Source organism: Triticum aestivum, chromosome 5D (assembly GCF_018294505.1).
Source record: "Triticum aestivum cultivar Chinese Spring chromosome 5D, IWGSC CS RefSeq v2.1, whole genome shotgun sequence".
Lineage (NCBI taxonomy): Eukaryota > Viridiplantae > Streptophyta > Magnoliopsida > Poales > Poaceae > Triticum > Triticum aestivum.
Window position 1 is genome coordinate 492,627,069 of NC_057808.1, and position 16,110 is coordinate 492,643,178.

Here is a 16,110-nt window from a genome sequence, read left to right on the forward strand (position 1 = left end):
TACTCCGCTTCACATGTAGATCCCGCCACGACGCTTTGCTTGCAACTGCACCAGCTTACTGCCCCACCATTCAAAATATACACGTATCCGGTTTGTGACTTCGAGTCATCCAGATCTGTGTCGAAGCTAGCGTCGACGTAACCCTTTACGACGAGCTCTTCGTCACCTCCATATACGAGAAACATATCCTTAGTCCTTTTCAGGTACTTCAGGATATTCTTGACCGCTGTCCAGTGTTCCATGCCGGGATTACTTTGGTACCTTCCTACCAAACTTACGGCAAGGTTTACATCAGGTCTGATACACAACATGGCATACATAAAAGACCCTATGGCCGAGGCATAGGGGATGACACTCATCTTTTCTCTATCTTCTGCCGTGGTCGGGCATTGAGCCGTGCTCAATTGCACACCTTGCAATACAGGCAAGAACCCCTTCTTGGACTGATCCATATTGAACTTCTTCAATATCTTGTCAAGGTACGTACTCTGTGAAAGACCAATGAGGCGTCTTGATCTATCTCTATAGATCTTGATGCCTAATATATAAGTAGCTTCTCCAAGGTCCTTCATTGAAAAACACTTATTCAAATAGGCCTTTATACTTTCCAAGAATTCTATATCATTTCCCATCAATAGTATGTCATCCACATATAATAAGAGAAATGCTACAGAGCTCCCACTCACTTTCTTGTAAACACAGGCTTCTCCATAAGTCTGTGTAAACCCAAACGCTTTGATCATCTCATCAAATCGAATGTTCCAACTCCGAGATGCTTGCACCAGCCCATAGATGGAGCGCTGGAGCTTGCATACCTTGTTAGCATTCTTAGGATCGACAAAACCTTCCGGCTGCATCATATACAATTCTTCCTTAAGAAAGCCGTTAAGGAATGCCGTTTTGACGTCCATTTGCCATATCTCATAATCATAGAATGCGGCAATTACTAACATGATTCGGACGGACTTCAGCTTCACTACGGGTGAGAAAGTCTCATCGTAGTCAACCCCTTGAACTTGTCGATAACCCTTAGCGACAAGTCGAGCCTTATAGATGGTCACATTACCATCCGCGTCTGTCTTCTTCTTAAAGATCCATTTATTTTCTATGGCTCGCCGATCAACGGGCAAGTCAGTCAAAGTCCACACTTCGTTTTCATTCATGGATCCTATCTCGGATTGCATGGCTTCAAGCCATTTGTGGGAATCCGGGCCCGCCATCACTTCTTCATAGTTCGAAGGTTCACCGTTGTCTAACAACATGATTTCCATGACAGGGTTGCCGTACCACTCTGGTGCGGAACGTGTCCTTGTGGACCTACGAAGTTCAGCAGTAACTTAATCTGAAGCTTCATGATCATCATCATTAACTTCCTCCCCAGTCGGTGCAGGCACCACAGGAACATCTTCCCGCGCTGCGCTACTTTTCGGTTCGGAAGGGGTGACTATCACCTCATCAAGTTCCACTTTCCTCCCACTCACTTCTTTCGAGAGAAACTCTTTCTCCAGAAAGGACCCGTTCTTGGCAACAAAGATTTTGCCTTCGGATCTGAGGTAGAAGGTATACCCAATGGTTTCCTTAGGGTATCCTATGAAGACGCATTTTTCCGACTTGGGTTCGAGCTTTTCAGGTTGAAGTTTCTTGACATAAGCATCGCATCCCCAAACTTTTAGAAACGACAGCTTAGGTTTCTTCCCAAACCATAATTCATACGGCATCGTCTCAACGGATTTTGACGGAGCCCTATTTAAAGTGAATGCGGCAGTCTCTAAAGCATATCCCCAAAATGAGAGCGGTAGATCGGTAAGAGACATCATAGATCGCACCATATCCAATAGAGTGCGATTACGACGTTCGGACACACCATTTCGCTGAGGTGTTCCAGGCGGCGTGAGTTGTGAAACTATTCCACATTTCCTTAAGTGTGTGCCAAATTCGTGACTCAAATATCCCCCCCCCCCCCCCGCGATCTAATTGTAAGAACTTTATTTTTCTGTCACGTTGATTCTCAACCTCACTCTGAAATTCCTTGAACTTTTCAAAGGTCTCAGACTTGTGTTTCATTAGGTAGACATACCCATATCTACTCAAGTCATCAGTGAGAGTGAGAACATAACGATAGCCACTGCGAGCCTCAACACTCATTGGACCGCACACATCAGTATGTATGATTTCCAATAAGTTGGTTGCTCGCTCCATTGTTCCGGAGAACGGAGTCTTGGTCATCTTACCCATGAGGCATGGTTCGCACGTGTCAAATGATTCGTAATCAAGAGACTCCAAAATTCCATCTACATGGAGCTTCTTCATGTGTTTGACACCAATGTGACCAAGACGGCAGTGCCACAAGTATGTGGGACTATCATTATCAACCTTACATCTTTTGGTATTCACACTATGAATATGTGTAACACTACGTTCGAGATTCATTAAGAATAAACCATTAACCAGCGGGGCATGACCATAAAACATATCTCTCATATAAATAGAACAACCATTATTCTCGTATTTAAATGAGTAGCCATCTCAAATTAAACGAGATCCTGATACAATGTTCATGCTCAAAGCTGGCACTAAATAACAATTATTGAGGTTTAAAACTAATCCCGTAGGTAAATGTAGAGGTAGCGTGCCGACGGCGATCACATCGACCTTGGAACCATTCCCGACGCGCATCGTCACCTCGTCCTTCGCCAGTCTCCGCTTATTCCGCAGCTCCTGTTTTGAGTTACAAATATGAGCAACCGCACCGGTATCAAATACCCAGGAGCTACTACGAGTACTGGTAAGGTACACATCAATTACATGTATATCACATATACCTTTGGTGTTGCCGGCCTTCTTGTCCGCTAAGTATTTGGGGCAGTTCCGCTTCAAGTGACCACTTCCCTTGCAATAAAAGCACTCAGTCTCAGGCTTGGGTCCATTCTTTGGCTTCTTCCCGGCAACTGGCTTACCGGGCGCAGCAACTCCCTTGCCGTCCTTCTTGAAGTTCTTCTTACCCTTGCCTTTCTTGAACTTAGTGGTTTTATTCACCATCAACACTTGATGTTCCTTTTTGATCTCCACCTCCGCTGATTTCAGCATTGAATATACCTCAGGAATGGTCTTTTCCATCCCCTGCATATTGAAGTTCATCACAAAGCTCTTGTAGCTTTCTGGAAGCGACTGAAGGATTCTGTCAATGACCGCGTCATCCAGGATATTAACTCCCAGCTGAGTCAAGCGGTTGTGCAACCCAGACATTTTGAGTATGTGCTCACTGACAGAACTGTTTTCCTCCATCTTACAACTGAAGAACTTGTCGGAGACTTCATATCTCTCGACCCGGGCATGAGCTTGGAAAACCATTTTCAGCTCTTCGAACATCTCATATGCTCCGTGTTGCTCAAAACGCTTTTGGATCCCCGGTTCTAAGCTGTAAAGCATGCCGCACTGAACAAGGGAGTAATCATTAGCACGTGACTGCCAAGCGTTCATAACGTCTTGGTTCTCTGGGATGGGTGCTTCACCTAGCGGTGCTTCTAGGACATAATCTTTCTTGGCAGCTATGAGGATGATCCTCAGGTTCCGGACCCAGTCCGTATAGTTGCTGCCATCATCTTTCAGCTTGGTTTTCTCTAGGAACGCGTTGAAGTTGAGGGCAACGTGGGCCATTTGATCTACAAGACATATTGTAAAGATCTTAGACTAAGTTCATGATAATTAAGTTCATCTAATCAAATTATTCAATGAACTCCCACTCAGATAGACATCCCTCTAGTCATCTAAGTGAAACATGATCCGAGTCATCTAGGCCGTGTCCGATCATCACGTGAGACGGACTAGTCAACATCGGTGAACATCTTCATGTTGATCTATCTTCTATACGACTCATGCTCGACCTTTCGGTCTTCCGTGTTCCGAGGCCATGTCTGTACATGCTAGGCTCGTCAAGTCAACCTAAGTGTATTGCGTGTGTAAATCTGGCTTACACCCGTTGTATTCGAACGTTAGAATCTATCACACCCGATCATCACGTGGTGCTTCGAAACAACGAACCTTCGCAACGGTGCACAGTTAGGGGGAACACTTTCTTGAAATTATTGCGAGGGATCATCTTATTTAAGCTACCGTCGTTCTAAGCAAATAAGGTGTAAAACATGATAAACATCACATGCAATCAAATAGTGACATGATATGGCCAATATCATTTTGCTCCTTTGATCTCCATCTTCGGGGCGCCATGATCATCTTTGTCACCGGCATGACACCATGATCTCCATCATCGTGTCTTCATGAAGTTGTCACGCCAACGATTACTTCTACTTCTATGGCTAACGTGTTTAGCAATAAAGTAAAGTAATTTACATGGCGTTATTCAATGACACGCAGGTCATACAAAAAATAAAGACAACTCATATGGCTCCTGCCGGTTGTCATACTCATCGACATGCAAGTCGTGATTCCTATTACAAGAACATGATCAATCTCATAGATCACATATATCTCATTCATCACATCCTTTTGGCCATATCACATCACAAGGCATATGCTGCAAAAACAAGTTAGACGTCCTCTAATTGTTGTTGCAAGTTTTTACGTGGCTTCTATAGGTTTCTAGCAAGAACGTTTCTTACCTACGTAAAACCACAACGTGATATGCCAATTTCTATTTACCCTTCATAAGGACCCTTTTCATCGAATCCGTGCCGACAAAAGTGGGAGAGACAGACACCCGCTAGCCACCTTATGCAACTAGTGCATGTCAGTCGATGGAACCTGTCTCACGTAAGCGTACGTGTAAGGTCGGTCCGGGTCGCTTCATCCCACGATGCCGCCGAAACAAGATAAGACTAGTAGTGGCAAGAAAAATTGACAACATCTACGCCCACAACAAGTTTGTGTTCTACTCGTGCATAGAAACTACGCATAGACCTAGCTCATGATGCCACTGTTGGGGATCGTAGCAGAAATTTAAAATTTTCTACGCATCACCAAGATCAATCTATGGAGTCATCTAGCAACGAGAGAGAGGAGTGCATCTACATACCCTTGTAGATCGCGAGCGGAAGCGTTCAAGTGAACGGGGTTGATGGAGTCGTACTCGTCGTGATCCAAATCACCGATGATCGAGCGCCGAACGGACGGCACCTCCGCGTTCAACACACGTACGGAGCAGCGACGTCTCCTCCTTCTTGATCCAGCAAGGGGGGAGGAGAGGTTGATGGAGATCCAGTAGCACGACGGCGTGGTGGTGGAAGTAGCGGGATTCCGACAGGGCTTCGCCAAGCGCTACGGGAGGAGGAAGATGTGTCACGGGGGGGAGAGGGAGGCGCCAGGGGCTGTGGTGCGGCTGCCCTCCCTCCCCCCTCCTATATATAGGCCTCCTTGGGGGGCGCCGGCCCTGGGAGATCTGATCTCCAAGGGGGGCGGCGGCCAAGGGGTGGCTTCCCCCCAAGCCAAGTGGGGGGCGCCCCCACCCCTAGGGTTTCCAACCCTAGGCGCAGGGGGGCCCAAGGGGGGCGCACCAGCCCACCAGGGGCTGGTTCCCCTCCCACTTCAGCCCATGGGGCCCTCCGGGATAGGTGGCCCCACCCGGTGGACCCCCGGGACCCTTCTGGTGGTCCCGGTACAATACCGGTAACCCCCGAAACTTTCCAGGTGGCCGAAACTTGAATTCCTATATATAATTGTTCACCTCCGGACCATTCCGGAACTCCTCGTGACGTCCGGGATCTCATCCGGGACTCCTAACAACTTTCGGGTTACCGCATACTAATATCTCTATAACCGTAGCGTCACTGAACCTTAAGTGTGTAGACCCTACGGGTTCGGGAGACACGCAGACATGACCGAGACGATTCTCCGGTCAATAACCAACAGCGGGATCTGGACACCCATGTTGGTTCCCACATGTTCCACGATGATCTCATCGGATGAACCACGATGTCGAGGATTCAATCAATCCCGTATACAATTCCCTTTGTCAATCGGTACGTTACTTGCCCGAGATTCAATCGTCGGTATCCCAATACCTTGTTCAATCTCGTTACCGGCAAGTCACTTTACTCGTACCGTAATGCATGATCCCGTGACCAACCACTTGGTCACTTTGAGCTCATTATGATGATGCATTACCGAGTGGGCCCAGAGATACCTCTCCGTCATACGGAGTGACAAATCCCAGTCTCGATTCGTGCCACCCAACAGACACTTTCGGAGATACCCGTAGTGCACCTTTATAGCCACCCAGTTACGTTGTGACGTTTGGCACACCCAAAGCACTCCTACGGTATCCGGGAGTTGCACAATCTCATGGTCTAAGGAAATGATACTTGACATTGGAAAAGCTCTAGCAAACGAACTACACGATCTTTGAGCTATGCTTAGGATTGGGTCTTGTCCATCAGATCATTCTCCTAATGATGCGATCCCGTTATCAATTACATCCAATGTCCATAGTGAGGAAACCATGACTATCTGTTGATCAACGAGCTAGTCAACTAGAGGCTTACTAGAGACATGTTGTGGTCTATGTATTCACACATGTATTACGATTTCCGGATAACACAATTATAGCATGAACAATAGACAATTATCAAGAACAAGGAAATATAATAATAACCATTTTATTATTGCCTCTAGGGCATATTTCCAACAGCGGGGGATGGACCTCGTGCTGGGGGAGGAACGCCGCCGCGAAGCCGCACTGCGGGCGGCAAGGTATCAGCAGGCGCTGCGGCGACACCACTGCCGCAACATCCGCTCCAGGACGCTCGAGGCGGGTGACCTCGTCCTGAGGCGGGTCCTCTCCAGGGAAGGGCTACATAAGCTCTCACCCATGTGGGAGGGCCCGTTCAAGGTCGTCCATGTCTCCAGGCCTGGCGCCGCGCGCCTGGAGACACAGGACGGGGTACCCATCCAGAACGCCTGGAACATCCAGCACCTCCGGAAGTTCTACCCATGAAGAAAGGCCCAGTGCCTGTGAAGAAAGGCCCAGTGCCTGTGAAGAAGGCCCAGTGCCTGTGAAGATCGCCGCCCGTGACACTCTCACTTAATAACGAGTGGGGCTGTACACGCCCCGGAGTCTCAGGAGTGCCGCCCTCGGGCCTCGGGGGCTCCCTCCCACGTCTTAGAGGCAGCACTTAGCTCCGCGCTGGTGAGAAGACTTGAAGACTAGACTAGGTGCCGGACGCAGCTTTTCATTTGCTTTCCGTAGTTGGTTCACATCCTTTTAATTGAGGTTTGCTTCTGGTGTTCCTTGCTGGTTTGGTTCCGTCGCCTTTTGCCGCTGTTCTCGGCTCCAGTTTAACATGTTCTCTCTCTCTCTCATACCTCGCGAGGGGGCTAGGCAGATGCCCTCGCGAGTGTTTTTTCTTTCCTCTGCTCTTCGTCGCCCTCACGAGCGTTTTTCGTTTCCTCTGTCCTTCGTCTATTTTTTCGCGAGGCATCCTCGCTCGAGCCCACAAGCTGGCGCACCTCTCCTAATCCGTGCCCCTCGGGTATCGCGATACGAAGCGCTGGGTCAAGGCTCGGGTGAACGATAAGCCTCCTAGCGAGCCTCCTAACGAGTTTTTTTGCAGTTCCCTAGCACCCGCCAAGTCAAGGAAGGCCTTCACAGGCAACCGGAAGCAAATCCCTCGTGAAGAGGAGGCTACCCCAAACGTGCCAAGCTAAGTTACCTCTACACAAAATAACGACCCAGCACGGAAACAACAAACATAGCATAATGATTGAGAAATCGTAGTTCGATACACGCCCCTCCGGGGCCCATACTGGTTTCTTTTTTATGCAGGAAGGAAAGGAAGAACAAAATAAAGGCGGCGCCTGCCCCTACTGTAACACCCCGCATGTAACTTGCCATAATTGTAACTCCGACTCTTGCCATTTCCGGCCATGTGTTATGATTTTCCCTCCGTTGTCGGGTTTTGTCTTTCGTTTTGTATTTTGTCATGTCATGCATTTTCATATCATGTCATATTGTGCATTGCATCCGCATACGTGTTCGTCTCATGCATCCGAGCATTTTCCCCGTTGTCCGTTTTCCAATCCGGCGCTCCTATCTCCTCCGGTGCACCCCTCTTGTTTTCTTTCGTGTGCGTGTGTCAAACTTTCTTGGAATGGACCGAGGCTTGTCAAGTGGTCTTAATATACCACCCAGAGACTACCGGTCAAGTTTCGTTCCATTCGGAGGTCGTATGGTACTCCAACGGTTAACCGGGCATCCGCAAAGTCCATTTGAGTGTCCAGCAAAACCCCCTCCAAAACCAGCCCAAAACCCACCAAACTCTCTTCCATGCTCTAGGTCGTTCGATCACGATCGTGTGGGCGAAAACCGCACCTCATTTGGAGTCTCCTAGCTCCCTCTACCTATAAAACTCCATCTCCCCCGAAAAACGGATTCGCAGACGAACCCTAGAAATTTTCCCACCCCGCCGCCGGACGCGTCCGCCCGCGCCGGACAAAGTCCGCCGCCGTGCCCCGCGAATCCGCCGCCGCCACGTGGCGCGCCTCCACCGCGCCGCCGACGAGGCCCGCCGGCCCGCTCCCGGCCCTCCGGCCCGTCTCCTCCCGTCGCCGCCGCCACTCGGGCCCCGTGCCCCGCGTCCGCCGCTCGGGCTCCCGTGCGCCGCCGCCGCACTCGCCGGCGCGGCCGCGGCCTCTCCGCCGCCGGCCGTGTGCTTCGCCGCCGGCGCCCCTAGCCGCCGGCGTCCCTCCCCGCCGTCGCCTCACCTCCCTCCGGCCTCGCCTCCTTCCCTCCGACCTCTCCCTCCTTCCCCGTCACCGGCCAGGAGCACGGGCTCGATCCAGATCCGCCGATAAGAGGTTGACTTTTCCTCCCCCGTACCCCTCTAAATTTTCCTAGTCTGGAATTTTATCAGCAAGTGCTCCTGTTCCCGATGCTATAACTCCGTGCATGTAGCTCCGATTCACGCGTGTAATATGTCAAATTGTTCGTCTCGTGATGCTCTTCATTTTGTTAAATTGCACCATGTTCATTATAGGTCATATTGATGCCCAAATCTTCGTTGGAAGAGGGCTAGTTGCTGTTAATATCTGGTTCTTATCAGAACTTGGAGATTTGTCATTTTTGTATCATTTAATCTGTGCATCTTTTGAGCATGAGCTCTACATGTGTTTTGAAGTATGCCATTCCATCTTTCCAGTGGTGTAGTCCTTGTATTTTTGTGATCTCTGTGGTGACTAGCACAAGCATGCAAATTAGGCCCCGTAATATTTCTGATTTCAGGGACTTGGTGATTTCTCCAAGTCCTCGTCTGCTGTAATTTTGTTGCTATGTAAACTTGATGCTACAGAGAGATCCATGCATATTTTGGAGATGTTTAGTAAGGATATTTTGTAGCTATAGTTGTAATTGATCCATTCCTGCAATTTTTTGCAATTATGGAGTACCATAGCATGACTCAATCTTGCTCTACTTTTGCTATACAATATTTCTGGCAGATTCTTAAGATGACATGCATTTTTGCCAAGCTTATTGTAGTTGATCCATACATGCTATGCAATTGTTCTTGCCATGGTTAGCTTCATAAACATGCCATATTGCTGTAGGTATGATTGGTTTGTCAGGCATTGCTCTGTAGTGAGTGCATCAAGCTCACAAAGAGGCCTACATATTAATATTTCTGCCATGCTCTGTTTTCTGCTAAGTCTGAAACCTGATAACGAAACTTGCTATGTTTACATGCTTGCCATCATATCTTCTGGTCCTTTTTGGCTTATGGTCAGTAAGGGACTTTTCTCATTTGCATTTAGTAGAACACTACCATGCCTTGTTTTGCTATATTAAGTTCCTGTAGCATGTTAATTTCGTGCTCTCAACATTGCTAACTGATGCTGATTTCTGCCATGTCCTGTTTTTCACTAAGTCTGTGAACCTGTAATCTTTTGCACTATTGCCATGCTTGTTTGAGCTTGATATGTTGTGAACTAGCCGTAGCTCAGTGTTCATCTTTTGTCAAGCATCTGCTGTAGATTACTGACATTTGCTTTGTTGCTATGTTGGGGTGCTGTAGCATTGTTACTTGTTGCATTTTAAGTGCTATCTTGCTGTTAATCGCAGATTCGTGTCATTCTTGTTTTGCTTGCCATTTGCAAACCGTACATCCGATTCCGGTGATCTTTATATCGATTTCGACCGAAATCATCTCACCTTTCCAGTGGCATGCTTGGTTTGCCAAGTTACTGCCATGTTCATCATTTTCCTTCCGGAGCACGCATATGCATCGCATATCATATCTTGCATATCATACATGTTTTGCATCATGTTGTTTGCGCATTTCTCGTTGTTGATTGTGGCTCCGTTTGTTTGTGTTCTTGTCTTGGGTAGAGCCGGGAGACGAGTTAGTGAACGAGGAACCTGTCGAGTACGCTTACGAGGATCAAGCTTTCGACAACTCTGAGAATCTTGCAGGCAAGATGACCACCCCTCGAAATCACTTCTATCTTTGCTATGCTAGTTGTTCGCTCTATTGCCATGCTCCGCTACCTATCACTTGCTATATCATGTCTCCTATTTTAGCCATGTCAGCCTCTAACCATCCTTTCCTAGCAAACCGTTGTTTGGCTAAGTTACCGCTTTTGCTCAGCCCCTCTTATAGCGTTGCTAGTTGCAGGTGAAGTTGAAGGTTGTTCCATGTCGGAACATGGACATGTTGGGATATCACAATATCTCTTATTTAATTAATGCATCTATATATATTTGGTAAAGGGTGGAAGGCTCGGCCTTATGCCTGGTGTTTTGTTCCACTCTTGCCGGCCTAGTTACTGTTATACCGGGATTATGTTCCTTGAGTTTGCGTTCCTTACACGGTCGGGTGATTTATGGGACCCCCTTGACAATTCGCCTTGAATAAAACTCCTCCAGCAAGGCCCAACCTTGGTTTTACCATTTGCTACCTAAGCCTTTTTCCCCGGGTTTTCGCGAGCCCGAAGGTCATCTTTATTTTAAACCCCCGGACCAGTGCTCCTTCAAGTGCTGGCCCAAACCGAGCGATCTCCGGCGCCCCCTGGGCAACCAGGGTCTATGCCAACCCGACGTCTGGCTCATCCGCTGTGCCCTGAGAACGAGATATGTGCAGCTCCTATCGGGATTTGTCGGCACATTCGGGGGCTTTGCTGGTCTTGTTTTACCATTGTCGAGATGTCTTGTAAACCGGGATTCCGAGACTGATCGGGTCTTTCCGGGAGAAGGTTTATCCTTCGTTGACCGTGAGAGCTTATGATGGGCTAAGTTGGGACACCCATGCAGGGTATTATCTTTCGAAAGCCGTGCCCGCGGTTATGAGGCAGATGGGAATTTGTTAATGTCTGGTTGTAGATAACTTGTCACTTGACCCAATTAAAATACATCCACTGCGTGTGTAGCCGTGATGGTCTCTTCTCGGCGGAGTCCGGGAGGTGAACACGGTCTGTGTTATGAATGACTTAAGTAGGTGTTCAGGATCACTTCTTGGTCATTGCTAGATGGCGTCCGTTCCGTTGCTTCTCTTCTCGCTCTCATTTGCGCAAGTTAGCCACCATATATGCTTTTGCCGCTGCAGCTCCACCTCCTTGCACCATCTTTTCCTACAAGGTTAAATAGTCTTGATCTCGCGGGTGTGAGATTGCTGAGTCCCCGTGACTCACAGATTCTACCAAAACAGTTGCAGGTGCCGACGATGCCAGTGCAGACGATGGCGTCGATCTCAAGTGGGAGTTCGACGAGGAACGTGGTCGTTACTATGTGTCTTTTCCTGATGATCAGTAGTGGAGCCCAGTTGGGACGATCGGGAATCTAGCATTTGGGGTTGTCTTATTTTCATCTGGATGTTGGCCGTAGTCGGTCTATATGCTTGTATTTTGGATGATGTATGATGATATTTATGTATTGTGTGAAGTGGCGATTGTAAGCCAACTCTTTATCCCATTCTTGTTCATTACATGGGATAGTGTGAAGATGACCCTTCTTGCGACAAAACCACTATGCGGTTATGCCTCTAAGTCGTGCCTCGACACGTGGGAGATATAGCCGCATCGTGGGCGTTACACCTACAACGGTCCACGGGGGCAGGCTCCTGGTGTTGGAAATATGCCCTAGAGGCAATAATAAATGGTTATTATTATATTTCTTTGTTCATGGTAATTGTCTATTGTTCATGCTATAATTGTGTTATCCGGAAATCGTAATACATGTGTGAATACATAGACCACAACGTGTCCCTAGTAAGCCTCTAGTTGACTAGCTCGTTGATCAACTGATAGTCATGGTTTCCTGACTATGGACATTGGATGTCATTGATAACGGGATCACATCATTAGGAGAATGATGTGATGGACAAGACCCAATCCTAAGCATAGCTCAAAGATCGTGTAGTTCGTTTGCTAGAGCTTTTCCAATGTCAAGTATCTTCTCCTTAGACCATGAGATCGTGCAACTACTGGATACCTAGGAGTACTTTGGGTGTGCCAAACGTCACAACGTAACTGGGTGACTATAAAGGTACACTACGGGTATCTCCGAAAGTGTCTGTTGGGTTGGCACGGATCGAGACTGGGATTTGTCACTCCGTATGACGGAGAGGTATCTCTGGGCCCACTCGGTAATGCATCATCATAATGAGCTCAATGTGGCTAAGGAGTTAGTCACGGGATCATGCATTACGGTACGAGTAAAGAGACTTGCCGGTAACGAGATTGAACAAGGTATTGGGATACCGACGATCGAATCTCGGGCAAGTAACATACCGATTGACAAAGGGAATTGTATACGGGATTGATTGAATCCTCGACATCGTGGTTCATCCGATGAGATCATCGTGGAACATGTGGGAGCCAACATGGGTATCCAGATCCCGCTATTGGTTATTGACCGGAGAGGCGTCTCGGTCATGTCTGCATGTCTCCCGAACCCGTAGGGTCTACACACTTAAGGTTCGGCGACGCTAGGGTTGTAGAGATATGAGTATGCGGAAACCCGAAAGTTGTTCGGAGTCCCGGATGAGATCCCGGACGTCACGAGGAGTTCCGGAATGGTCCAGAGGTGAAGAATTATACATAGGAAGTCAAGTTTCGGCCACCGGGAAAGTTTCGGGGGTCACCGGTATTGTACCGGGACCACCGGAAGGGTCCCGGGGGTCCACCGGGTGGGGCCACCTATCCTGGAGGGCCCCATGGGCTGAAGTGGGAAGGGAACCAGCCATTAGTGGGCTGGGGCGCCCCCCATGGGCCTCCCTCCTGCGCCTAGGGTTGGAAACCCTAGGGTGGGGGGCGCCCCACTTGCCTTGGGGGGCAAGTCTCCCCCCTGGCCGCCGACCCCCATCCAGATGGGTTCCTGGCCGGTGCCCCCCCTCCCAGGCGGCCTATATAAAGGGGGGAGGGAGGGCAGCAGCACTACAGCCTTGGGCGCCTCCCTCCTCCCCTGCAACACCTCTCCCTCTCGCAGAAGCTCGGCGAACCCCTGCCGAGACCCCGCTACATCCACCACCACGCCGTCGTGCTGCTGGATCTCCATCAACCTCTCCTTCCCCCTTGCTGTATCAAGAAGGAGGAGACGTCGCTGCTCTGTACATGTGTTGAACGCGGAGGTGCCGTCTTTTCGGCACTCGGTCATCGGTGATTTGGATCACGGCGAGTACGACTCCATCAACCTCGTTCATTGGAACGCTTCCGCTCGCGATCTACAAGGGTATGTAGATACACTCCTTTCCCCTCGTTGCTAGTATACTCCATAGATGGATCTTGGTGAGCGTAGGAAAATTTTAAAATTCTGCTACGATCCCCAACAGTGGCATCATGAGCCAGGCCTATGCGTAGTTACTATGCACGAGTAGAACACAAAGCAGTTGTGGGCGTGGATGTTGCCAATTCTTCTTGCCGCTACTAGTCCTATCTTGTTTCGGCGGTATTGTGGGATGAAGCGGCCCGGACCGACCTTACACATACGCTTACGTGAGACAGGTTCCACTGACTGGCATGCACTAGTTGCATAAGGTGGCTAGCGGGTGTCTGTCTCTCCCACTTTAGTCGGAACGGATTCGATGAAAAGGGTCCTTATGAAGGGTAAATAGAAATTGGCATATCACATTGTGGTCATACGTAGGTAAGAAACGTTCTTGCTAGAAACCTACAAGCCACGTAAAAAACTTGCAACAACAATTAGAGGACGTCTAACTTGTTTTTGCAGCATGTGCTATGTGATGTGATATGGCCAGAAGATGTGATGAATGATATATGTGATGTATGAGATTGATCATATTCTTGTAATAGGAATCACGACTTGCATGTCGATGAGTATGACAACCGGCAGGAGCCATAGGAGTTGTCTTTATTTTTTGTATGACCTGCGTGTCATTGAATAACGCCATGTAAATTACTTTACTTTATTGCTAAACGCGTTATCCATAGAAGTAGAAGTAATCGTTGGCGTGACAACTTCATGAAGACACAATGATGGAGATCATGATGATGGAGATCATGGTGTCATGCCGGTGATGAAGATGATCATGGTGCCCCGAAGATGGAGATCAAAGGAGTAAAATGATATTGGCCATATCATGTCACTATTTGATTGCATGTGATATTTATCATGTTTTTGCATCTTATTTGCTTAGAACGACGGTAGTAAGTAAGATGATCCCTTATGATAATTTCAAGAAAGTGTTCCCCCTAACTGTGCACCGTTGCGAAGGTTCGTTGTTTCGAAGCACCACGTGATGATCGGGTGTGATAGATTCTAACGTTCGCATACAACGGGTGTTGACGAGCCTAGCATGTACAGACATGGCCTCGGAACACACGCAATACACTTAGGTTGACTTGACGAGCCTAGCATGTACAGACATGGCCTCGGAACATGGAGGACCGAAAGGTCGAGCATGAGTCGTATAGAAGATACGATCAACATGGAGATGTTCACCGATCTTGACTAGTCTGTCTCACGTGATGATCGGACACGGCCTAGTTAACTCGGATCATGTTTCACTTAGATGACTAGAGGGATGTCTGTCTGAGTGGGAGTTCATTGAATAATTTGATTATATGAACTTAATTATCATGAACTTAGTCTAAAATCTTTACAATATGTGTTGTAGATCAAATGGCCCACGTTGTCCTCAACTTCAACGTGTTCCTAGAGAAAACCAAGCTGAAAGATGATGGCAGCAACTATACGGACTGGGTCCGGAACCTGAGGATCATCCTCATAGCAGCCAAGAAAGATTATGTCCTAGAAGCACCGCTAGGTGAAGCACCAATCCCAGAGAACCAAGACGTTACGAACGCTTGGCAATCTCATGCTGATGATTACTCCCTCGTTCAGTGCGGCATGCTTTACAGCTTAGAACCGGGGCTCCAAAAGCGTTTTGAGAAGCATGGAGCATATGAGATGTTCGAAGAGCTGAAAATGGTTTTCCAAGCTCATGCCCGGGTCGAGAGATATGAAGTCTCTGACAAGTTCTTCAGGTGTAAAATGGAGGAGAATAGTTCTGTTAGTGAGCACATACTCAGAATGTCTGGGTTACACAACCGCTTGTCTCAGCTGGGAGTTAATCTCCCGGATGACGCGGTCATTGACAGAATCCTTCAGTCGCTTCCACCAAGCTACAAGAGCTTTGTGATGAACTTCAATATGCAGGGGATGGAAAAGACCATTCCCGAGGTATATTCAATGCTGAAATCAGCGGAGGTGGAGATCAGAAAAGAACATCAAGTGTTGATGGTGAATAAAACCACTAAGTTCACGAAGGGCAAGGGTAAGAAGAACTTCAAGAAGGACGACAAGGGAGTTGCCGCGCCCGGTAAGCCAGTTGCCGGGAAGAAGTCAAAGAATGGACCCAAGCCTGAGACTGAGTGCTTTTATTGCAAGGGAAATGGTCACTGGAAGCGGAACTGCCCCAAATACTTAGCGGACAAGAAGGCCGGCAACACCAAAGGTATATGTGATATACATGTAATTGATGTGTACCTTACCAGTACTCGTAGTAGCTCCTAGGTATTTGATACCGGTGTGGTTGCTCATATTTGTAACTCAAAACAGGAACTGCGGAATAAACGGAGACTGGCAAAGGACGAGGTGACGATGCGCGTCAGGAATGGTTCCAAGGTCGATGTGATCGTCGTCGGCACGCT